The sequence below is a fragment of the Dermacentor albipictus genome, chromosome 7 (assembly GCF_038994185.2).
Source record: "Dermacentor albipictus isolate Rhodes 1998 colony chromosome 7, USDA_Dalb.pri_finalv2, whole genome shotgun sequence".
Taxonomy (NCBI): Eukaryota; Metazoa; Arthropoda; class Arachnida; order Ixodida; family Ixodidae; genus Dermacentor; species Dermacentor albipictus.
In genome coordinates, this window is record NC_091827.1 from 136,679,888 (window position 1) to 136,704,105 (window position 24,218).

The following is a 24,218-nucleotide window of genomic DNA, read 5'->3' on the forward strand; positions in this document are numbered from 1 at the left end:
AACAAGTTCTTTTCTGCATTAAAAGCAATAGAATCTTTTGATTCGTAAGGCTTGATAAGTATCGCGTGTACGTCTAGCAATCATCATGACCTATAAAGAATCCCAGTTTCAAATGACATTTTCTTTTAGTGCCTCTTTTTTCACGTTGTCGCACTGTATCTTAATCACCACATTTTTTTCCCAACTTATTATTCGCTTTGTTTATTTTTGCTTTTTCATTATGAGTCTTTGTAATCATTATGCTTTATGTACTTTTTTTTTCACATGGGAGATGTGACATCTGCAACGTGCCTGTGTCCGACATGGCTGCATGCAACTTGGCTCTGTGCTTTTGTGCCGGCGTATGTGTTGTGACCGGGGTAGTTGGAGAAGTATGGGAGAGGCTTTTGCCCTGCAGTGGGCGTAACCAGGCTGACGATGATGATAACGTGTTGTTCACTTACACAAATTTATGCAAACCTGCAATTTTTATGCTTGTTTTTCCTATCCTATCCCCATTTTAGCCGATATGATGCCATTCTTATAGATGTGATAAATAGTAATAACAGTGATTCTCACTGTGATAAATAAACCTCGTTATAGTATCACGCAGTGTGGCCATGTACACCCAACCTACCGCCCATTCTCAGCCCCACCCCTGACCAGTGGGAAGCAGCGTCGATCAGCTTAGATCCGCACGACCAGCTCTGACGGGCACCACAGTCAGTTGCTGCTGCAGGGGTTTTCGACTACGGACCCACTGGTGAGCGAAGCTTGGCCAGCTTCAACATTGGTTCTATTTTCAATAAATGCTTTGTACTACTGCCACTAGTCGAAGTAACCAAGGCATGGGTGAAACATGAAGAAACTCCGTATGCTTGAATAAATAAATAAAAATAGAACTGGCACGCTGTCTTTTTTCCAGAGCAAAAAGCTCCCATCTGTGCCTTGGTTAGAGCAACACGAGGTGTTTGTGCAACAAGCAAGTGAGCAACAACAACAAACGATCCTCCTCCTTTGAGCAGCACTCTTCTTGGCATCATTTCTTTCCTCCGTATTTCTTGCCCAGATGCATATGCATACACAGACGGTAGTCATGCTGGACAAACGCACTTTTCACTCTGCATCACCTTTAATATTAGACAGCTAACCACACTTATGGAGAGACCACCTTTGAGCTACGAAAGAAATGAGTAACAATGGAAAATGCATTGTGCACTTTAACGCCCCTTGACTGCACTTGATGCTCGAAGTGGTATTCCTTTGGCAGATTCTGTTTCATTCTTTGCAAGTTGCAGACTGACACATGTACCTTTTTCTCGGGGACTGCATTTCACCCGCTAACTTAATGTTATCGTTCAGGGCAAGACATGCCTACTTGATTTCGAACGCTCTCTAAGGTTATCGCTGTATCTCTCTCTTGTGTCTTGTCACTGAACCTTTTGTAATCTGATTGTATGCACAACATGAATTGTGCAGTACTTTCTGAAAGGCAGGTAGGCACCTGTGATTACACTGGACTGTTTAATGATTCAAGTACAAAAGCCGACGCGCTTGACCCACAGATCAGATTTTCACCGATCAGCGACTTCACACATCGCTATGGTAGTGCTTTGAGTGTAACCTATTTTTCATGGCACAGGTTCTCCTAATAATGAGTTAGTTTCGTGATTCACAGTTTTTGGTACTGCATTTTTCACTGTCACTATAACATGGCATGTGGTAGGTGCTGGGTAAAGACCAAATGGCATCACCATGAATTCATAGATGCTGTCTGGGGAAATAAAGGCCGTCTTCCCTCTATGCCTCTCATTGACTTCAATCTGCATTGCAGGGCTGGTCCAATGTGTTGTTGACCCATGGAAGGGGGTATAGATCCTAATTTGCAATTTTTTTCAGGTGACGGTAATCGACACAGAAATGCAGAATTCCATCATGCAGTACAGCCAGACAAGTCACTGAAGGACAACCGCCTACTACCTGCAGACGAATGGTCTAACGGAATGCCTGAACAAGATGCTCGCCAACATGTTAGCAATGTATGTTGATGTCAAATTCAAGACATGGGATGCCTTAATCTGATCTGTGGGTCAAGTGCATTGGCTTTTATAAATTACACATCAAAGGTTCCAGCGTAATCACTGGTGCCCACGTGCCTTCCAGAAAGTACTACACAATTCACATTGCACATACAATCAGATTACACGAAGTTCATTAGTTAGTTGCTTTATAGTCAATAAACCCGATTTAACAAAGGCTATGCTGTGCCAGACACAGGGTGACAAAATTTTGTTAGTAAATGCAACGTACAATGCAGTAATTATATCTTACTTAAAAAACCTGTTACGTCTAAAAAACTGATTACGTCAGTCGGAGGTACCAGTGCATTTTCTCCTAACACCAACATCAGGTGAAGTAGAATGCGTGACTTATGCAATATGAGGAAGTATTTTTGTCTGTGTTTTGAGATTTGGACATGCAATTAATATCTGTATTACTGTTAACAGTTCATGGCATTTATCTCGTGATGGTTGTTCCTCCTCAGTCAATAAGCAATTATGTGTGATGAGCATGTGGCCTATCCGAAGTCGACAAAGAATTACTTCAACGAAACATTCTTGATGATAGCATGTCTTCCACTCTCCAAAGACAGGTTTAACGAGTTGAAGTTTGTTGTTCTTTTTCAATGTTCATTCGTGTTGGAACCCAGCAGAAATGAATGGTCTGGCCTTTACTTAGGTGGGTTAGCATGTTTAGGATGTCGCCTATGATGGATTCCTTTTGTGAATGTATATAGAGGGCCTTAAGTGCACTTAAACAACCTGTATAAATTACTGATTTTCCATATTAGGCACTTAAAATCTTTTTAACTGCGATCCACAAGGCATACCACTCAGCAGTGAAAACTGATACGCACTGTGGTAGTCTGAATGTGTGTTCCCATGTACCTTCAACCATGCTGCTTCTGACATAAATGGGTGTCTTCGAGCCATCGGTGTAAAATTCCATGTAAGCATCGTACGTGTCTTGCACTGTTTGAAATTCGTGTAGTACAAGTATATGTTCACAAAGCGTATCTTGCCTTTCTAGAGGTATCAATAAAAAATCGAGAAATTTTGCAAAATCATTCTAAGGAGCTAATCCAGTTGGCCTTTGCATGACAGAAAGTGCTTAAGTAGGGACATTGTATTCAGGGCTTTTTTCTCAAAGCTAAGTACGAGTGGTCTTATAGCATTTGGCTTGTACATGTCGTGTAGTTGGTTGTTGCAGCGTGTGATAATGTTATGGCAAATATGGTCTGGCAATGGGCGAGCTCGTAGAAGTTATGTCAAAATCAGTTGTGTTCCTCTGTGACCCAAAGACGACTCGTTATTCCTGGAATACAAATTGGGAATGGGCGAGGTTCATTAGGCACTAGTTACTAAGTGTAGCCCTTCAATATGCACAGGATCTAACCGCTTAAGGTACGATTGTATGGCTGAACCATGTGCTATGAATCCATAGTCCAGTTTGCTATGTACCAAAGAACGATAAATATGTAGGAGGCATTTATGATCAGAACCCCAGCACTCCTGGGACAGGACTTCTAGGACAGTGAGTAACTCATTTGTTTCAATCTTTAGGTTATTAAACCATTAATTCCCAGTATATGAAACACTATTCCAAAGTTTGAAAAATTTCTTCCTCGTGTTCTTCGGTTCACTGGGAGGACCAATATTCAATAAAAAATTCGACAGTATAGTCTGTGAATTAATCATGGAGGGTTGCTTATATGCAACGCTGGGCAGTAATGTAGAAGACTAGGGCCAAGCCAAGTGAAAAACTTTTTTATTAGCACGGTCTCTTTTGGCGCGCATAGCACATCTAAAACAATACAAAGCATAAGTAGGCCTGTCGGCAGCCTACTGGTGGTAGCTTACAAAACAGTTGCGATCCTCGTTCAAACAAAGCATCACCTGACACTTTGAACAAGAAACATACGTGTACGCAGTGGCGTGGCTAGGTCGTCTGGCACCCGGGGCCCATTGGTCTTCTGTCATCCCCTCCCCCTCCCCGTTTGTAGTTCAGGAAGGCGAGGATATCGACAATATCCGTGTTTCAGCACCAGTACAGCCGCCGAATTCCGGATCAAGCTACAGAACAGGTATTCGGCTTTAACACAGGAGGAGGACCTTAGTGTTGAAGCAATGAACGACAATCTTATGGGCATCATTAAGGAGTCTACAATAGGAGTCGGTGGCAACTCCGTTAGACAGGATACCAGTAAGCTATCGCAGGAGACGAAAGATCTGATCAAGAAACGCCAATGTATGAAAGCCTCTAACCCTACAGCTAGAATGGAACTGGCAGAACTTTTCAAGTTAATCAACAAGCGTAAGACAGCTGCCATAAGGAAGTATAATATGGATAGAATAGAACATGCACTCAGGAACGGAAGAAGCCTAAAAGCGGCGAAGAAGAAACTAGGAATAGGCAAGAATCAGATGTATGCGTTAAGAGACAAAGCCGCCAATATCATTACTAATACGAATGAAATCGTTGAAGTGGCTTTAGAGTTATGTAGAGATTTATACAGTACCAGTGGCAACCACGACGATAATGGGAGAGAAAATAGTCTAGAGAAATTTGAAATCCCACAAGTAACGCCGGAAGAAGAAAAGAAAGCCTTGGGAGCTATGCAAAGGGAGAAGGCAGCTGGGGAGGATCAGGTAACAGCAGATTTGTTGAAGGATGGTGGGCAGATTGTTCTAGAAAAACTGGCCGCCCTGTACACGCAATGCCTCATGACTTCGAGCGTACCGGAATCTTGGAAAAACGCTAACATAATATTATCCATAAGAAAGGGGACGCCATAGGCTTATCAGCTTAATGTCCGTTGCCTACAAAGTATTTACTAAGGTAATTGCAAATAGAAACAGGAACACCTTAGACTTCCGTCAACCAAAGGGCCAGGCAGGATTCCGCAAAGGCAACTCAACAATAGATCATATTCACACTATCAATCAGGTGATAGAGCAATGTGCGGAATATAACCAACCCCTATATATAACTTTCATTGATTACGAGAAAGCGTTTCATTCAATCGAAACCTCAGTATTCCTGGAGGCATTGCGGAATCAGGGTGTAGACGAGCTGTATGTAAAAGTACTGAAAGATATGTATAGCGGCTCCACAGCCACGGTAGCCCTCCATAAAGAAAGCATCAACATCCCAATAAAGAAGGCCGTCAGGCAGGGAGATACGATCTCTCCAATGCTTTTCACGGCGTGTTTACAGGAGCTATTCAGAGACCTGGATTGGGAAGAATTGGGGATAAGATTTAATGGAGAATACCTTAGTAACTTGCGATTCGCTGATGACATTGCCTTGCTTAGTAACTCAGGGGACCAATTGCAATGCATGCTCACTGACCTGGACAGGCAAAGCCGAAGGGTGGGTCAGGCAAAGCCGAAGGGTGGGTCTAAAAATTAATCTGCAGAAAACTAAAGTAATGTTTAACAGTCTCGGAAGAGAACAGCAGTTTACAATAGGTAGCGAGGCACTGGAAGAGGTAAGGGAATACATCTACTTCGGACAGGTAGCGACTGCGGATCCGGAACATGAGACTAAAAATAATCAGAAGAATAAGAATGGGCTGGGGTGCGTTTGGCAGGCATTCTCAGATTATGAACAGCAGGTTGCCATTATCCCTCAAGAGAAAAGTATATAACAGCTTGTCTTACCAGTACTCACGTACGGGGCAGAAACCTGGAGGCTTACGAAAAGGGTTCTACTCAAATTGAGGACGACGCAACGAGCTAATGACATCTTAGTTGAAATCAAGAAAAATAAATGGGCATGGGCAGGACATGTGAGGAGTGAAGATAACCGTTGGTCATTAAGGGTTACGGACTGGATTCCAAGGGATGTGAATCGTAGCAGGGGGCGGCAGAAAGTTAGGTGGGCGGATGAGATTAAGAAGTTTGCAGGGACGACATGGCCACAATTAGTACATGACCGGGGTAGTTGGAGAAGTATGGGAGAGGCCTTTGCCCTGCAGTGGGCGTAACCTGGCTGATGATGATGATGACAGCCGCCGTGGATACCGCGCACGTCCCCCGGGTCCCCCTCTCTTTCGCTTTCTTTCCCATGAGATCGCGAATGCAGCTGGTATTAGCGGCGAGGAGTTACGGAGTCGCCATCTATCGGAAGCGCCTCGCTGGCATAGTATGAGGGATCACGCGGCGCGCTCGTCATACGTTTTGCTGTCAGCGCTGACTGAAAACACCACGCGGGAGCTCTCCCGGACATTTCTGTAGGTACTTTCGAAACGAGAGAAGGTTGTTACAGTCTAAGTAATAAACTTGGGCAAACTGAAAGCACAGAATCGTTTACAGGCGCTATCTCTTTACCGAATACGTACAGTGAACGCGACTGTGCGCGGTCGTCGGGATGGAGTCTCCCAAACCGGCTTCTTACGTGAAAGGTAGGCAAACGCTGAGAGCAAACTATGTGGAATATGTTCTTATAGTGTTTGTATAGCTAAATGGAGTGTAATAGAATGAAGCCTCAATGCAGCGATAGTACAGCTTCGCAGCGACTGACTGCGCGTCTGCATGCTTGTCTGCCATCGTTTCGGTTTCACCGCGCGCGCATTTTCGCACCGTGCCATGAGCTTTAGGTCGCAGAATATGAGAATTTGACAGTACACAAGCAACCATTGTTGCATGGGCGCTATTAGAGCTGTTCAAAAATAATATCATTGTAGAGACTTCGACGCCTACTGGGACTGTGATGTGACGTCGCCATGATTCATCCTTTTTTTTTTTCTAAATTCTTAGACGTTTCAATATTAGAGAGTTTTAGTATTGGGGACGCAAGGCGTTGGGGCCCCAAGCGCTTGGGTGCGTTTGCGTTTGCGTACGCAAGCAGAAACGTGTTATAGGTTAGCGGCCCCAAACGCAAACCGCAATGAGGTCGCATGCACTCGCAGCACCACCAACGTCTGATCGTTGCTGCGTTATCATGTTATAAAATATGAAATGAAGCATATGAAGTAAAGTGCATTAAACTCTTTTTATTAGAAGCAGTTAATAGAGAGGTTTACAGCGTCAGGTAATCGGGTAAACGCAGGCTGGGGCATTGGGGCGGAGCCATGAACTAGAGCGGCTTGCATGGTGCTGCCACCTGGTGGCGCAAAGCTCAAGCAGACAAAAACAGCTAATATTGCAGTAACCAAGTGTATTTTACTTTGCTGCGGGTATAAATCTTTGGCAGCAACACAATTAAGCCCGTGCCGATAATTTACACCAGCAGCGATGTAGAATAGACTTGGTTACAACAATATTAGCTGCTTTTGTCGATTTGAGCTTTGCGCCGCCAGGTGGATGCACCAAGCAGGACGCTCCCGTTTATGGCTCCGCCCCAACACCCCAACTGCGTTTATCCGAATACCAGACACGCTAAACCTCTCTAATACCCATAAAAACGACATCTGTCGACACTTGGCGAAAGATTCATTAGATTATCTACCCGCTAGTTACTCGTAAGTTCTCCTACACCGCAAGAGTCACGTGGGTAACGTGACCTCTTAGGGGCAGCGATGTTTTCGGCCGCTCTAACAACACAAGGACGCAAGTAGACGTAGCGGTCTGCGCATGCGCAGTAACGTCGCCCCTAGTTCTTGCGTACGCAAGCCGCTTGTGTCCCCAACACTAATACTCCATATTATTCCTCGAGTTGGGCTGCACTATATGTTTATCGGTGTTCTCAGCGTGCGATTTCTCGCTGCTTTTTTTTTATGCGAAGCATATTACTAGAGCTCAAACCAGCTCCTCAGGCGCGGCGGTGTCGCCTTCAATGCCACGTGACACCGTGACGTCACGACAGAGGAGAAACGGGGCTGCAACTCGCGCCGTCGCCTTCAAGGCTGACCACGTGACACCGTGACGTCACGACAGAGGAGAAACGGGCTCCAACTCGCGCCGTCACTCGCGGCGGTATATAAGCAGCTGCGCTTGCCTCTGCTAGACACTCACGAGGTGAGATGCCTCCTGGAGACAGAGCTGCTCGTTGAATGAGAAGCGAAAGTTGTGGCGTGCTACAGAGACTGTTTCTAGGTGGCTTTGCTACGGCGCAGCGACTACGCGCCCCGCATCGGACGCGGTGAGCGTCGAGCAACGCAGCGTTCGGCGCGACAACGAAATGTGCGCCTGAGCCGACGCCGTCGACACCGGCTTTTCTGCGACACGAGCTCCTTAACGCTGTCGCGTTAAAATAAAGGCTAGTATGCTTCGCATCCTGGGCTTAACCTTAGCTAAGCCACAGTCATTTTTTTTTGTAATCCAGTGCACTATTTCATAACACAAGCATGACCATATGCCATGCTTTTTTTTAATGTGCTTCTTACCACTCCCTTTCCATTGGAGTGAACTTGCCAGTATCTATAGCATCGACAAGTTCATAGACCAAACCCTCATGATATCAGTCGGGCGAGCGTCTCAGTGCGCGTTTTTCGAACATCGAAGACCCGGCGCCGTAGCAGAAATCTTCCTCGCCCTGTGCTTGCTGCATACCCGAGTTGTAACCGATGACTGTTTGCCGGTTTTATGTTTCGCGAACCAAGCTTCACGCAGCTTCTTGTCCTGCGGCTACGTATGAATAACGCTGACACCGGGCTCCGTTCCGTGCGTCCGGCACTGCGGCACCGAGCAGTAGTCTACCATGTTGCGCGCCTTCAAACGCAGCCACTACCTATTGTAGTGCTTTCAATCGTTGTAAGGGAGACACTCGAAGCTGGAAAATCTCGCCACTAAATGAGGACCGCAGCGTACGAGGGAACTTAAACGATCGTTTCCAGCTCGCTTCGGCGCTCCCGAAGCAGCCGACGCGGCCGCTATGTCCACGTGATCCATAATAGCACGTCACGCCGACGGTGGCGCCAGCTTTTCCAGTGTGTACACAGTGTGCTCAGGGGTAGCACACTCTCAAGTTCAGCAAATGGCCACAGAGAGCGAAAAAATCGACCACGCGGCGCTGCTAAAGAAACAGGCATAGTACACCAATTAAAAAGGTTCCCCGTTGAGCGCATTATCTCCCGCTAGAGGCGCCGTAGTAAGCGCAATTTTAACCTACAAACTTTCTTCAACAGTAAACGAAGCGTTTTTATTGCATGATAAAGACTACAAAATTATAATTCCTAATTTTACATTGTACTGTTTATTAACAACTTTGTTGTTTTTTGTCATTTTAAACGCAAAATAGCGTTCAGCATCATCGACTTCCCACGTGACCTCTGGCCTGGATTTAAAATTTTTACCCGTATGTTCGCCTGCACGGCAGGTACGGATTTCTTGGTTCGTACATTGGTTGGTTATTTTGTGCTAACACCAGTTTATTGCGCTTCGATATCTCGCGTTATTTAACTTGGGGTGTAAGCCTGAAAGCTAGGTTTCAGTCGTGAGCCATGTGGAACACGTCTGCATCGAAATGGGAGCCGGGTCCTGCTGCGACTGGGGACAGCAATACCGGTGAGTCGTTTAACATCACTGCTTCAATCGCTATGTAATTTATTCGTCTCGTTAACTTACAGGCGGAGGTAAGTTAACGAACTAGATGCTGCATTACATAAGGGCAGTCAGGACCCTCCATTGCTGTTTCCGAAATAAACTTTCAGTTGCGAGGCCATCATTATGCACACATTCACGAAAGAGAAACGATATCGGGACGCGCGTCACGTTTTTCATCTCGTTGTAGCCGTAGCCATAAGTGACTTAGTTGCCCTATCAATATATTTTTTTTTCGAGTCCGCCGGCAACTTCTTTCGTTCACAGAACCGAATGACCTTTTGATAAACTGACGCTAAAGTACTAAATTTAATGTATTAAACAGTTGCACACATGATAATTCACCCATATTTCGTACCTGTTGGTTCCAAATGTTCTTGATGTTCAGTTTGGCTTACCTCAGGACATCTATTTTTTCAGTAGTGAAGCGGTGCATCACGTTCATGCACAAAAAGAATGTATCAATTCTAATAGCTTCATGTCTTTCATCTATTTGCTTGTGAAATCAGCAGTGTGATCTATTCTAGTGTATAAACGAGCGCACAAATGTTCTTATTTGTGATCTGAATAATACTTAAGCTGTTGACATGCATTGTAGTTACGCAGACATCAATTTTACGGAGAGTAACCATATTTATTTACTACCGCTGCTTAAGCACCCTAGAACAAACAGTGTACATTTGCATGTGTTCTGTAGTCACAAACCATTGCAAGGTATATGTCGCACCTTTTCGCGTTTTATATTGCAAAATTGTGCCTATTCAATTTCTGATGCAGTCAAAATTTCTGTTCCAGACATGCAGTAATGAGGATGGCACCAGTATAAAGCAACACACTCCATGCACTAAACAGAAGCTGCTGCCTGCTACAACAAGGTCATTGTGTGGACTTTGGCTGCTACTACAAGGTAAACAGCACCTGGTTCAGAAATAAATATGCTTGATATATGCTGTATTGGCTTGCTAGTCTTGAGATACATGTCATTTGTTTGTAGCAGATGATATGAACATTTGTTCATGTTTACAGTTCAGCATAATTAGTTCGAACATAGAAGAAAACACTACATGAGTTTGGATAATCTCTGCTGTATCTCATGTACCATTTTTCTGCCCCAACAGAGTCTGTGCCAAGTACATCTTGGTCATCACGGGAGCCCCCATCTACACCAACAGGAAGGGGCTGGAGCTGAATTTGCAAGACCACGAACAAAGAAGCCATTCCAGAATTATTTGGGTGAGATATCAAGTCTACGGACGACTGTTTCAAGAGCGAAAAGAGCCTACGCCATCATTCCACCAGCACGGATATTGGCCGAGTCATCCAGGTACCTCAACAACAAAAATTATTTGTCATCAGATGTACCTGCAACCTCTGAACAAGCACAGACGACGCTGGCTAAGAGTGTTCTGTCAGCTTACCCTTCCTTAGTGAGCTTCCTGGCCTTACCAATTCTTGCCAAGTATAATTTTGTTTTAATGAATGCAAGCTTCTTCATTCCACACTTTTGTTAGAGATCATTCCTATTCCTCATACAAACAATAAAGGTCAATCGATTCTTTGCTCATACTTAATGCCAGTCACTGTCTAGTAGCATAATATATGTGTAGCTGTTCTTTCTAGTGTATGTTGCCATGTGCAATTCCTCTCCTGAAATAGCTGATGCGGCATTGGCGTGTGTCTTGCATTAGCCTTTACACTGTGTGCTATGTAGCATTTAACTTTTGTTAATGTTTTTGGCTTTCAATGCTTGCAAGGTAGAGTGGCTTCTTTCTTGAATGCAAGCTTTCTCAGTCCCATATTGAATTCCTAGTCTCATTCAGGATTGCTATTCTTGCTCGACAGCCTGTGTTTTTGTGCAAGCTACATTGAAGAGATTGATTGCAGAATCTGGTTTCGGCGCTGTGTGACTTGGTACTTGTCACCGTGTTACGTTTCTCATATGTAGGAGCCTGGTCAGTTGCATTGGGAAACAGTCTCTCGAGGCATGCACCTGCTACTACAGTCTGCACAGTGACATAGACTGCGAATTTACACGCACCGTGGTTAGTGCTCCCCGTTCCGTCCTTTCCTGCTGCTGCCGTGTGCAAATTTTGCTTGTGGCCTTCCTCAGCCATGATTTGGCGTCAATGGAGACTCTCATACATAATTACATGGTTCTAAGTGTATGAAGTTGATATCCACATGTGTGGAAAGGCCTGCAAAAGTGACTGCAAAATAGTGATGTCCACAAAACCGACCATGTCCATATATAGAGAATGTGGCGGACCAAGTATGAGTTACACATTAGTGGCATGCAAAAGAACAAAAAGAAACATGCAGGTTCGAAAGGCGGTAACGCTAAAGTGCCGGGCACTCCATGTCGCTGCTGGCTGTGGCAGCAGATGCTTGCGTCACCCGATTGCTTCGCAATGCAAGTTGCTCATATTCAACGCCGACTGTCGGTGCAAACACGTGGGACACACTGTCCAATCTGCTTGCGCTGCTGGTTGTTGCTTGTTACCAGACTGCAGTGTGCGACAAAGGCAAGCGCTATGCCTACAGTCGGACGGTTGAATGTGCCGCAAGCAACCCGCGTGCATGTATGCTCACTGTTGTCATGTAGATCGTAGCCAATGCATAGTGCCAATGTATGATTGAGCGTTATGTTAGAGTATGCTGAAGTGATTTGGTTGCATAATGTTGTTTCAATGTTTTACCACTTGGTCATGGTTGCCGTGTTACATTTCTGGGATGTGGCAGCCTGTTCAGTTGTATTGGCCAACGGCCTCTCGAGGTAAGCACCTGCTCCTGCAGTCCACACAGTGACACAAACTCCCTGTTTACATGTACTGTGATTGGTGCTCCCCATTTGTTCTTTCCTGCTGCAGCCGTGGGTAAAGTGTGCTTGTGGCCTTCTTTGGCCATGATTTGGTGTGAACGGAGACTATCATACATGATTACATGGTTTGAAGTGTACGAAGTTGATATCCACATGGGTGGAAAGGCCTGTAAAAGTGGCTGCGAATTGGCGATTCCCACAAAACAGACCACATCCATATGGAGAGCAGGTGGGGCACCAAGTGTGAGCGACACATTAGTGGCCACCGAAAGAACAAAAAGAAACGTGCATGTAGGAAAGGAGGTAACACTAGGTTGCCGGGTAGTTCATGTCACTGTGTTGGCTATGGCAGCAGGTGCCTGTGTCTCCCGATTGATTCGCAGTGCAAGTTGCGGTGACCGTCAGTGCAAACAGGTGGGGCACTGTCCAATCTGCTTGTGCTGCTGGTTGTCACTCGTTACTAGACCACCATGTGCGACGTAGGCAAGCACTGTGCCTGAAGTCGGATAGCTGAATGTGCTGTATGCAACTTGTAGTGCGTGAATGCCCACTGTTGTCATGTGCATCTTAGCCAATGTACAGTGTGTTGTCTGAACCTTATGCGGTCATTGAATGCAGTCTAATTTGATAATGGTGGCCGTGTTATGTTTCTTCGATGTGGCGACCTGGTAAGCTGCATGGGCAACAGTCTCCCGAAGTAACCATCTGCTCCTGCAGTCCACACAGCGACAAAGACTCCCAATTTACATGCACCGTAATTGGTGCTCTCCCCATTCGACATTTCTTGCTGCAGCCGCCGGCAAATTATGCTTGTGGGCCTTCATCGGCCGTGATGTGGTGTGAGCGGAGACAGTACACGTTATTACATGGTCAGAAGTTGATAGCCACATGGGTGGAAAGGCCTGCAAAAGTGGATGCAAAATGGTGATGCCTACATTGAGAATGTGGGGCACCAACTATGAGTTACACATTAGCGGCCCCCGAAAGAACAAAAAGAAACGTGCAGGTTGGAAAGGCGGGAATGCTAAAATGCCGTTTAGTCCATGTCGCTGTGTTGGTTGCGGCAGCAGATGCCTTGCATCACCAGATTGCTTCGCAATGCAAGTTATGGCGACTGTCAATGCAAACAGGTGGTGCACTGCCCAATTTGCTTGCGCTACTGATTGTCGCTCGTTACCAGATCGCCATGTGCGGCGACGAAAGTGAGCAGTTTCCGAGCTCGCGTGAATGGTTTCAGCGCATCTCGACATGCAAATTTTATTTCTGATCTTGTATGAGACGGTGCACTGGTTTTCTTCTGCCAATAAAGTCGCACGTCCTGTTCACTCACTTGTGGCTTGTTTGTATGGGCGTCAGTAGAGGCTCTTTAGTCTCCTGGCCATTAAAACGCGGCAGCTGGGGCATGCTGCAAAGCCAGCGAGGCGAGCAGGGCGCGTACCCAGCGTACGCCACCGGTATAAGGCGGCCATATTGAATAGTGTATTAAAAAAAACATTTCCGTTTCCTGTTTAAGTAGCGCCATCTGTCGGGTCCCAAACTAAGTTCCATGCGCTGCCGCTTCTTATTTTCGAACCACTGTGGAAGGTACAGTTTCCCTTCTCTAAAGTTGTTTGCTGCACTGATAACTTGCGATAAGCGCATGTGCACATCTTCTGTCAGACTGTAAGGCTTGGCAACCAATACAAATGGGGCATCGTGGCTAATACGGCTCACGTCATAAATAGAAAAAAAAAACGTTCTATAAGGATTTAACTATCAATTTTAGCGGCAACATTGCATTTGCAAAACTGAAGGCCGACATTCATATCTTGCCCAACAGCAACTTCACAAAAATCGTCGTAGGTACTATGGCCCGCAGTATTTTGGCTGTGGGCAGCCCTGAACGAAAACGAAAATTAAATTGTGTCTCAGTGACGCTGATCTCCCCACCATATTAGAGAAACGAAAAACGCCACCTGCCTCCCTGCTGCGCGGGCGCCAATGCTATGACAATTACGAGTTCTCTTCATTCTGATCAATAAAGCCTGTTTTTATTTGCTGCTATGCGGACAAACGTGATTATCTGAGCTGCGGTACCACCAACAGATTGGGAGCAGAATAGAGCACGCTTCGCGTCAATTCTTGGCGTCACCATGAAGCCCGTGCCAGCGAAACCTGTTCATTTGCACTCGCAATGGAGAGGGTTGAGAGATAATAATAATAATAATATATGGGGTTTTACGTGCCAAAACCACTTTCTGATTATGAGGCACGCCGTAGTGGGGGACTCCGGAAATTTCGACCACCTGGGGTTCTTTAACGTGCGCCTAAATCTAAGTACACGGGTGTTTTTCGCATTTCGCCCCCCATCAGGGTTGAGAGATCAACGCCACTGGTCTACTATTTCATATTTCTTTCGCTACTGCCATACTGGGCGCCGGCGGCAGTGCCAAAGTACTGTAGGCTGCAGCACCCAAAACGATTTTGTTTAAGAAGTTTTTGTTGACTTAATAATATGACTTTGAATTCTCAATTCTTGGAATTGAAGTGCTTCCTCCTTAAGTACTAATTAAGGGATTATTAAGGATATGGTTATTACTTACCTGCCATATTTTTCACGCTACCGAGTACCTAGTAATCACAAACGATGAGCAAAACGTGAACAAGGTGAATGCAGGAGCCAACGTTTCGACAAGTGGACTTGTCTTCTTCAAGGCTTATCACAAAGACACATAACTTCATAGAATATCAGGAAATAACCTTACAAGATTCACGTTCTTTTTTTTTTGTAAAATTTGGTGCAGCTGACACAGACACTGTACTTGTGACATGAAGTCACACAACAACAACAGTTTTCTGAAACTTTCGAGGGTAAGAAGGAAAGCGTGAAACATAACGGCAGGTTTCGCAGCGGCTTCTCGGAGCGAGCGGGAGAGGGGAAGTAAAAGCGAGCTGAACATCGCGGCACCCGCGACTGTATACAGCCTGTCGAGTCATACGCCGCCAAACTCTTCGGCCGAACTGAGTCTGAAGACGATCCAGAGAATCCCATTCGCGACTTTTGAGGCCCGCACTTATGCAACGTCGCTCTCAACGAACGCTTCGCCGTAAACGCGAGCGCCGGGCGCGCTGGTTGAACGCCCTCTTTCTGCCGTCTTAGTTTGTCTTCCCTGCGCGTTCTGAACGGAAGAAGGACCCAAGAGCCCCAACGCCTTACAACGCCCCACTGTATGTTTAGCAACTCCTGCTCTCAGCATGAATGCACGGCACGAGCGCACCCCACATGAAACATTCCACTAAGGCGAATAGCTTAGTGACCATTTTACGAATTGATTTGTTTTGCCCGCACATTCGTGCAATTATTCCTTGGGGTGTTGATAGAGCTGCAGCCGACAATTCTGCGGCGCCGCAACGCATCGGGCACATGAGCTCAGGCGACTGGATACCGGAGCATTCTTTGCCATTTGCGTCCAGTCAAGCCGGCGGAAAGAGGGGTGTCTTCAGGCGTATGACAACCCCCCCCCACTGGCCCCTTGCACCCGGCGCCCACGGCCCCCCGGCCCCGCCTGTTGCTACGCCCCTGGGCATGCCTTGCAGCAGTTCCACCGTGTTTTCCACGTGGGCCAGTGTTCCTTGCTGTCTGTTCTGATGTCGTGAGGTACATTTAAGCACACTTTCTTGAGTGCTGTGACATTCTCTATTGAAGGGCGCCCTGGTGTTCGCTTGTTCTGCAAGATAAGGCTTGTAGCGAGCTCAGAGAGGAATTTTCTCAAGGGTGTGGGCAACGTTTCCTGCTGCTGAAGGATTCTCTTCTGCATGAGTTATGTATTAACAGCAGCCATCTTCAGCGTATGCCAAAATAAATACATATACCAGCGTTTTGACCGGATGGGAAAACGATATGAGAAGCACACTTTGTCAAGAAGGTCCACGCCACCCATCGATCTGTTATAGGCAGGGATGATTGTTGCGCAATCTACAAAGACATGCTTTTATCCTTCCTGTTCCATCTTTTCACGGAGGTAACAGGGCTGGTACCAATGCAGTTGGAAAGGAGAGTTACAGAGCGGTTGTCATACCACTTCACTGCCACCACCGTCTTTAGATCACAGGAGGCAACGGAAGTATCACAGGCACCCCGACCTCGCTTTTTCATCAATTTGTCATCCATTAACTTGGCGCACTTGAGTCTCTTTTTGCGGACGGTGCCAATGTAGGAGATTCCCATTTTTGGGAGTTCTTCTACAAGGTGAGGGCCAGTAAAGAAGTTGTCAGCAACAACTAGATTGTCGTCTCGCTTCTGAAGGCTCGAACACAGCTGGAGCACAACACCAGCTCCTAACCCAAGCTGGTAGCGATCCTGGTAGCCATAAAAACCTTTGTTGCAGCTTTGGTATACGTCAAAATCGTAGCACAGACCTGATTCTCCAGATATACGATTCTCCAGAAATATGTAGGAGGCATTTATGATCAGAACCCCAGCACTTCCGGAACAGGACTTTTAGGACAGTGAGTACCTTATCTGTCTTAATCTTTAGGTTATTAATATGTGTAAGAAAATTTAGCTTTTTATAGAATATGCCTCCTAAAAGCTTATTCTTGTTTAACGGGCAGTATCATTTCATTTAGTTTTAGGGCGAGGTCCAGTTGCAAGCCTGTCTTCTGAGAAAATATCACAGCAAAAGTTTTTTTCTAGGAAAATATGGAAGCTGTTTTTATTAGTACATCGTGTCAATTGTTTAGAGTGATCTTGATTTGCCGTTCACATGTCGTCACGTTAGAGGCACAGAAAGCAATTTGGAGATCATCAACGTAAAGAGAATGCATAAGGGTAGATAGTATGACTTCAATAACAGATTTCATTTTAATGACAACCAGTTTTGTACTTAAAACACAGCCCTGAGGCACGCCGTTTTCTTCGGTGAATACATGCGACAGCACCTTGCCAACATGCATCTGAAATGTTCAATCAGACATAAAATCAGGAAGGCACTCCAGCATCTTACCCCTAAGCTTGCCAAGTCCCTCAAAATGCTGAACCTCCATGCAGTGTCATATGCCTTTTCCAAGTCAAAAAGATAGCTAGGCAGTGATGCTTGTGTAAAAAGGCATTACGTATTTCATGTTCTAAACGGACCAGGTGATCAGTTGTAGAACAACCCTTTTTATAACCACATTGATGTATGTGCAAGGACTTTTCTGTTTCGAGGGTAAAAGTTAGCCTGGTGTACACAGCACATTCGTATGACTTTGCCAAACAGCTGGTGAGAGCAATGGGGTGGTTGCTACTGGGGGATGTTAAAGGCTTTCCAGATTTTATAAAAGGTATAGTTACGGCATCTTCCAATGTTCTTGGCATTTGACCACTTTCCCAGATCTTGTTGAATTTTAGTAGTGCTTTTATAAAAGTTTCTGACAAGTGGGCAGGCATAGTGCAGTCCATACCAATTGCAGTTTTCTTTCCAGCAGAAAGTACACTATTTGATTCTGGGAAAGTGAGGGAAGCATTGTACGGTTCATCGGACGCACCTGTCATTGGTAACAGTTGTTTTTCAGCAGTTTTCTTAAGTTAAAAATGTGTCCGTGTAGTTGGCTGAACTTGATGCTTTGTAGAAGTTTTCCCCCATAATGTTTGCTCGTTCTTCGAGTGTTGTTTGTGTACCAGGAGAGAGTAAGGGAATTGTGTAGGACGAGTCATCCTCTTTGAATTTCTTTACCTGTTCCCACATGCGTTGGGAGGTGACTGAACTATTAATTGAGGAGACATACTTCTGCCAAGAGTGTTTTTAGGCTTGTCTACAGAGGTATCGTGCATAGACTCTTTTCTGTTCGAGGTTAACTGTATGTTGGGTATCTATGAAGGTCTGTAATCACAGTTTGATTACAGAAAGTAATCACTGCTGTGTGGATAGTCCAACACTTCCCAGCTAAAATAAATAAAAAGGGAAGGTGAACAGAATGCTAAACCAAGACAGCTAAATTTATGTGATGTAGGAGAAAAATAAGTAGGCGCTCCCGAGTTTAAAAGACAGATGTAAGATAGAATAATCTTGCTATGGCGTAACCATGAGTGGTGTCAGTCAGAAGACGATTTAACGTGTGTAGGTAGAATTGGTCTAGACAGCCATCTTGCTTATGCATCATTGTCTCTCTTATAAACATTGTAAATACATCATTATATGTGACTTCTGGTGTAGCCAGAAATATCATACGGAGGGGGAGGCTCACATTGCAGCTTGTCAGACAGACAAGCTGCAATTTGTCCTGTCTGTATTTTTTCCTGGTGCCGTCACTATTGGCGCTTCATCTATTAAAAGCTATGCACCAACTAGCCCCATAACGTGGTTTACTGCAAATTATAGTCGCAACTGAGAGCACATATAAAAAGCAGGAGTTCTGCAATATATACGAGGGCGAGTCAAATGAAAGCGAGCCAATGCGAATATATGACAAACAACATACTCTATTAAAAGTAGTCTCCATGACCATTTAGACATTTGTCCCACTAACGAGTCGCGCGATTGCCGTCTTGTAGAACTCCTTAGGTTGCTGCTTCAAAATGTCTGTAACTGACCCTTTCATGTCATCGCCCGACACGAATCTGGTTCCCCTGAGCTGTTTTCTTCATCTTTGGTACTAGGCGCGAACACACACAAGAAACAAGGAAGGGGATGAGACAGAGTGCCTGTCCCATCTGGGGACAGGCTCTCCGTCCCCTTTCTTTCCTTGTTTCTTGTGTGTAGTGTACCAAAAATTAATTGTGACAAACTCGCCCAACAAGACATTCTTTTATGTTTTCTTCAATTGCCCCAAAATGTGGAAGTTGCAAGGCGACAGGTCTGTGCTGCATGGCGGATGTTGCAGCGTTTACCACTTGAACGTTGCCAGTTTTGTGTTAACCACATCAGCGACGTGGGGACAGGCATTGCTGCGGAGCAAGGTGACCCCATTCATAAAATTTCCACATCATTTGTTCTCGATTGCGACACACAGCCGATACAGCATTTCACAATATCGGAAACGGTTGACAATCTCTCCAGGTTTAGAAAATTCGATCAATAATGGCCCCTGATGATCGAAAAAAAAAGTCAACAAAATCTTTCAAGCAGAAATGATGGCGTTTGCTTTCTTTGGGGGTAATGAATTCGAATGTTTCCACTGTAAACTTTGCCATTGTGTTTCAGGCTCGTAGTAGTGACACCATAATTCATCCCTGGTCAAAATTACAGACAAGTCGTCACTCTCATTGCGATACTGGATCAGATGAGTCAAGGCAGCACCGAACCTCTCCGTCTTCTGGCAGTGGTTCAGAATCTTTGGCATCTATTGCACACACAAGAGCTGATAACCAAGATGTTCATGAATTATGGAGTGAACCGAACTTTACACACACTGCCAGTTCATCGATGCTTATCCTCTGTTCTTCTCTAACCAGCTCATGAACCTTTGCAATTGTGTTGGGGGTGATTGCACGGTGAATTTAGCCCGGTCTTGGATCGTCTTTGCAACTTTCACATCCTTCTTTGAACCGTTTGCAACAATGCTTCACAGTGGCCAATGAAATGAAATGTTCAATGTACACGGCAACGATACAGCGAATAATTTTATTTTGGAAAACACCTTCAGCTGTCAAAAACCTCACGACACCACGCTGTTCTACTTTTGGAGCGTCTATTATATCACACAACCATTTTCAATGCAGTGTACCAGAGCATTAAAGAACATTTATCCTCACACATGCTTGTCCCTTTTGTAAATGAGAGGTGCCTTTGTGCTACGTGCATGCCTTGCAGATAATGAACTGAACCATTATTGTGCGAGGTTGGTTGGCTCACTTTAATTTGACTCGCCCTCGTACATTAGAAATGCGAAGACACAATGGAATATACAAATGCGAAGATACAGCTTGATAAAGGGCAAAAAAGTGTCACTAGAAACCAAGTTCACTGCAAGTATACACAAAACCACGCAACAAGATATTTATATATACGAATAAGTCTCCAAAAAATCTATGTAGCTAAGAAAAAAAGTCACTGTACATAATGCGCCAAACAAGGCAAATAAACATGTTGCACAATCACAGATTCACAGATCACAGAATCTTAAGGCTCACCCACCCCTCTCTCCTTCTACTCCCCCTGATATATCGCGCACAACAGAAGGGGGGCGCATCCTCCCTGCTTTTCTCCCTTGCGCACACAAGATTGAGCCACCATCGTCGGCTCACCCATGCCATCCCCCTGCCCCCTCCCCACCACTATGCTTTCACTTGCACATACAGCATGTGGCACGCAGTCATGATGTTATCCCTCTTGGACTTCATGAGGGTGACGGCGATGGCAGGAATGAGCCTAAGTGTCCATATAATTGCTATCGCAATAATATAAAAAGAGTATCCGCCAACTGAAGCGTCCTGTGGCTCATTACTTTCCGCAAAGAAGAAGTAACAAGTTCGAATTTTTACCACACGACAATTCACTGCACCGCAACAATGTGCGTTTTTTTTAGAGGGAGCACCGAAATGAAAAATAAATAAAAAACGCAAAGGAAAGCATGTTGGCCACAATCGAATGCCTACTTTGGGCACTTAATGTGGCTACTGAAGGAATATAGAAGAAAACCCGAGAGGCTTGGTCCACAGATAACCTACGCATACCATACTGCTCAGTATCCAACACTGGCGAGACAAGACTTTCTGGAGAGGCTCTCAAGTGAGCGCGTTGCAATCCGTCAAGTCCCCACAGTGATGGCAGCGAGTGACCATTGCTTCTTTTTCTCATCTGCTAGCCGGAAGGTGTCAAACTCTGCAAGAAGAAAATCCACTGGGGCACAGAAAAACACATATTGCCCCGCGCAGTGGTCAGGGTAACACAAGAAAAACGCATGCGCTCTGGCTGGCTCTCGCAGCCCGCGGGTAGCAAGAACAAGAAAATTGAAGAGGCTCAATGTGTCCTCACGAATAAGAGTCAATGCACAAAAGAATAACAACAAGAATGTGGTTACCTTTGCTGGCTTTAGTGTCTTGACATGGATGCTATGACGCACATGAAAGAAATGTTGATATTGTTTTCTGTGACACGACGGCACAAATGAACCACCACAATGCTTCATCTCATCGGACCTCTCTGCGTGCTTTGTCAACTTGTCCAATAGTGTGTTGATTTGGCTTGTCTCGTATGGTCCGATGTACGACTTTAGAAAACTCAATGCACCTTTGACGTCAAATATTCATAGTAACATCAAACCTGCAAAGTTACGGAATTGAAAATCTAAAGCACGACCTTGGAAATCTCAATGCACCTTTCATATCAAAAGTTTATGAGAACTTCATACCCATTAAGTTTCAGAGTTGAAATCCATGCACTCCGTAGACTTTGCGGCCTCCACGAGATGCCGCGACGAGCCCACTTGTCATCAAGATGCCCTGGAAATTATGTGCTTGGATGGGGCTCCTTGCGTTATGCGACTCCAGGTGCATAGGCATTGCTACAAAATCCAGTCTGAGCTCGCAACGTTTGCGCTGAAACGTCTATGTCTTTTCGAGCATGAAAAGACAGTCTAGACAAAATCCATACTGATTTCCGGCACCCGGGGTTGTTTTGGTCGGTGGAACATGACAGCACGAAAAAATTTGGGGAGGGGAGGGAGGCTCAAGCCTGATAAGCGCCCCCCTCCCCCCCCCTGTCTACATCTCTGTCTGCAATGTAACAAATTTGTGAGAGGTGTGGGGTATCCCGAAGAAACAATGGAGCTCTGCAGTGGTTGTCACCTCGAACTGGACAATGTGACGGATTGAGCAGGACCCGACATGGCACTGCTCATAGCAATGCCTAAAACCGCGATGATTGTGCTGGCTCAGCCTTGGGATCCAGGAATGTTCTGCGGCACTGACCACCTTGATGTGGAAGACTGGATCGCCATGTATGAGCGTATAAGTGGCTAGAACAAACGGGATCTGACAATTATGTTGGCTAACTTGGTCTTCTACCTACAAGGCACGGTGAAGGTGTGGTATGACAACCACGAGGAAGAGCTTAATGACTGGGACATGGGCAAACAGAATCTGGGGGACTTGTTTGGCTGTCCCGCCAGGCGGAAGAGCACTGCTAAGAAAGAACTAATGACTCGCGCCCAGACGTTCACAGAATCATACGTCTCTTACATCCAGGATGTGCTGGCTCTGTGCCATATGGCTGACAGCAATATGGCCGAGTCAGACAAGGTTGGGCATGTATGAAGGGGATCGCTGATGATGCTTTCAACCTGGTCATGTGCAAAAATTGTGAAACAGTACACGACATCATAAAAGAGTGTCAACAATTTGAGCAGGCCAAGAGTCCCTGCATTGCAATGCCATTCCCGCACCTGCCGAACACAGCTGTGACATCCTCTTGTGATGACAGGCTAGGAGTGCAGCAACCATCATCATCAGATGACCTGATAGTGTGGCGAGAACTTGAACCCATGGCTCCTGCAGCCTTTTTCCCCCTACCCTAGTGAGTCGAACAACTTGCCTACAGCATCATTTGTGCAGGCAATATTCTGCGAAGAATTAGCTTATTTGCAAGCTCATTCTGTATGTGCTGTTGCCGCTTCACAGCTGTCTCATGCTCCAGGTACATAGACTGGTCCGTGGTATCCTGCACGCTACCAAAATACAACTGAGTGGCGAACTGCAGACGACTGGCTAATCTGTTTTGCCTACTGGCGTATTGGTCATGTTGCTCGTCATTTAACAACCGTACCGTCTCCTCTCCTCTGCGACCACCATTCACCAGTTATTATTGCCCCAAACAGAGCGAGTGTCATTACTGGTCTCCATTGGCACCACAACAGCCAAACAATGACACTCGTGCTCCTTGGAACAGTCCCTCGTCGTCATTCCGATGTCACCAGTCCCGTTCACCACCAGCTCATTGACCATCGTCCTTATCGCTGCAGGCTCGTACCCCACCGTCCCCGATGCAGCTCCCAGAGGCGACGCTGCATTGTTGACTCGAACGCAATATTCTCTGATCATTGAAACCTCTGATCATTTTGCCGACCAAACAGAACTCGATGGACGTTTTAGTCGATGGCTTCAGTGTCCCAGCACTCATTGACACTGACGCAAACGTATCCATGATGGGTGCCCAATTGCGCCGGTGCCTGAACAAAGTTCTCACACCTGCTGGATCCCACACCCTTTGTGTTGCCGATGGAAAAACGCCTATCGTGCTTAGTATGTGCACCGCTCGTATTGGCATTGCAGGGCACTTAACGACTGTATTGTTTGCCATTTTGGAACAATGCTCTTACAACATTATACTCGGCTTAGACTTTTCATCGTCCCATTCAGCCCTTTTTGATTGCATGTCTAGTGTCATTCAGCTTAAGCTGCCCCACAACTTCTATAGTCCGCCTTGGTGGACTATAGCAGCCGTGGGGAAGGTTGTGAGTGTTTGCGTGACTGCAGTCACATAAACACGGTTATGCTCTCCCAAAGACATCTGCCTGTCGCCTCAAACCACTACGTACATCACTCTACTGTCATTCCCATTTGTTCCTGACAGCATCTGTGTACTATGTCCCACCGCTGACATACCGGTTGAAAGAAATTTGGCTGTTCCTGATACCGTGCTCACTGTTACAGGCAACCAGACTTTGCTCCCACTGTTCAATTTTAAATGCTTGACTCAAATTCTTCCCAGAGGCATCCGTTTGGGCGACATCATGCCTGTGAACGATTGCAAGATATTAGCTCTTGCCGCCGAAATTCTGTCGTCTACAGGAACCTCCGATTCACCGACTCTCAAGGATGAACTTAGCAAGATTATTGCACCTGATCTTCTTCTGGCACAAGCTGCTGATCCCCACCATCTCTTGCAAACTTACCGCGACATTTTTTACACTGAAAG

General features: G+C 45.7%; 1 long non-coding RNA gene across 1 annotated transcript; it reads left to right on the plus strand.

The window, feature by feature from the left end:
* Nucleotides 1-9,265: 9,265 nt before the first annotated feature.
* Nucleotides 9,266-13,661, plus strand: LOC135897790 (uncharacterized). The gene is made up of 3 exons (XR_010563152.2): nt 9,266-9,488; nt 10,320-10,431; nt 10,643-13,661. It is a non-coding gene; the product is annotated as an uncharacterized lncRNA (long non-coding RNA).
* Nucleotides 13,662-24,218: the final 10,557 nt, after the last annotated feature.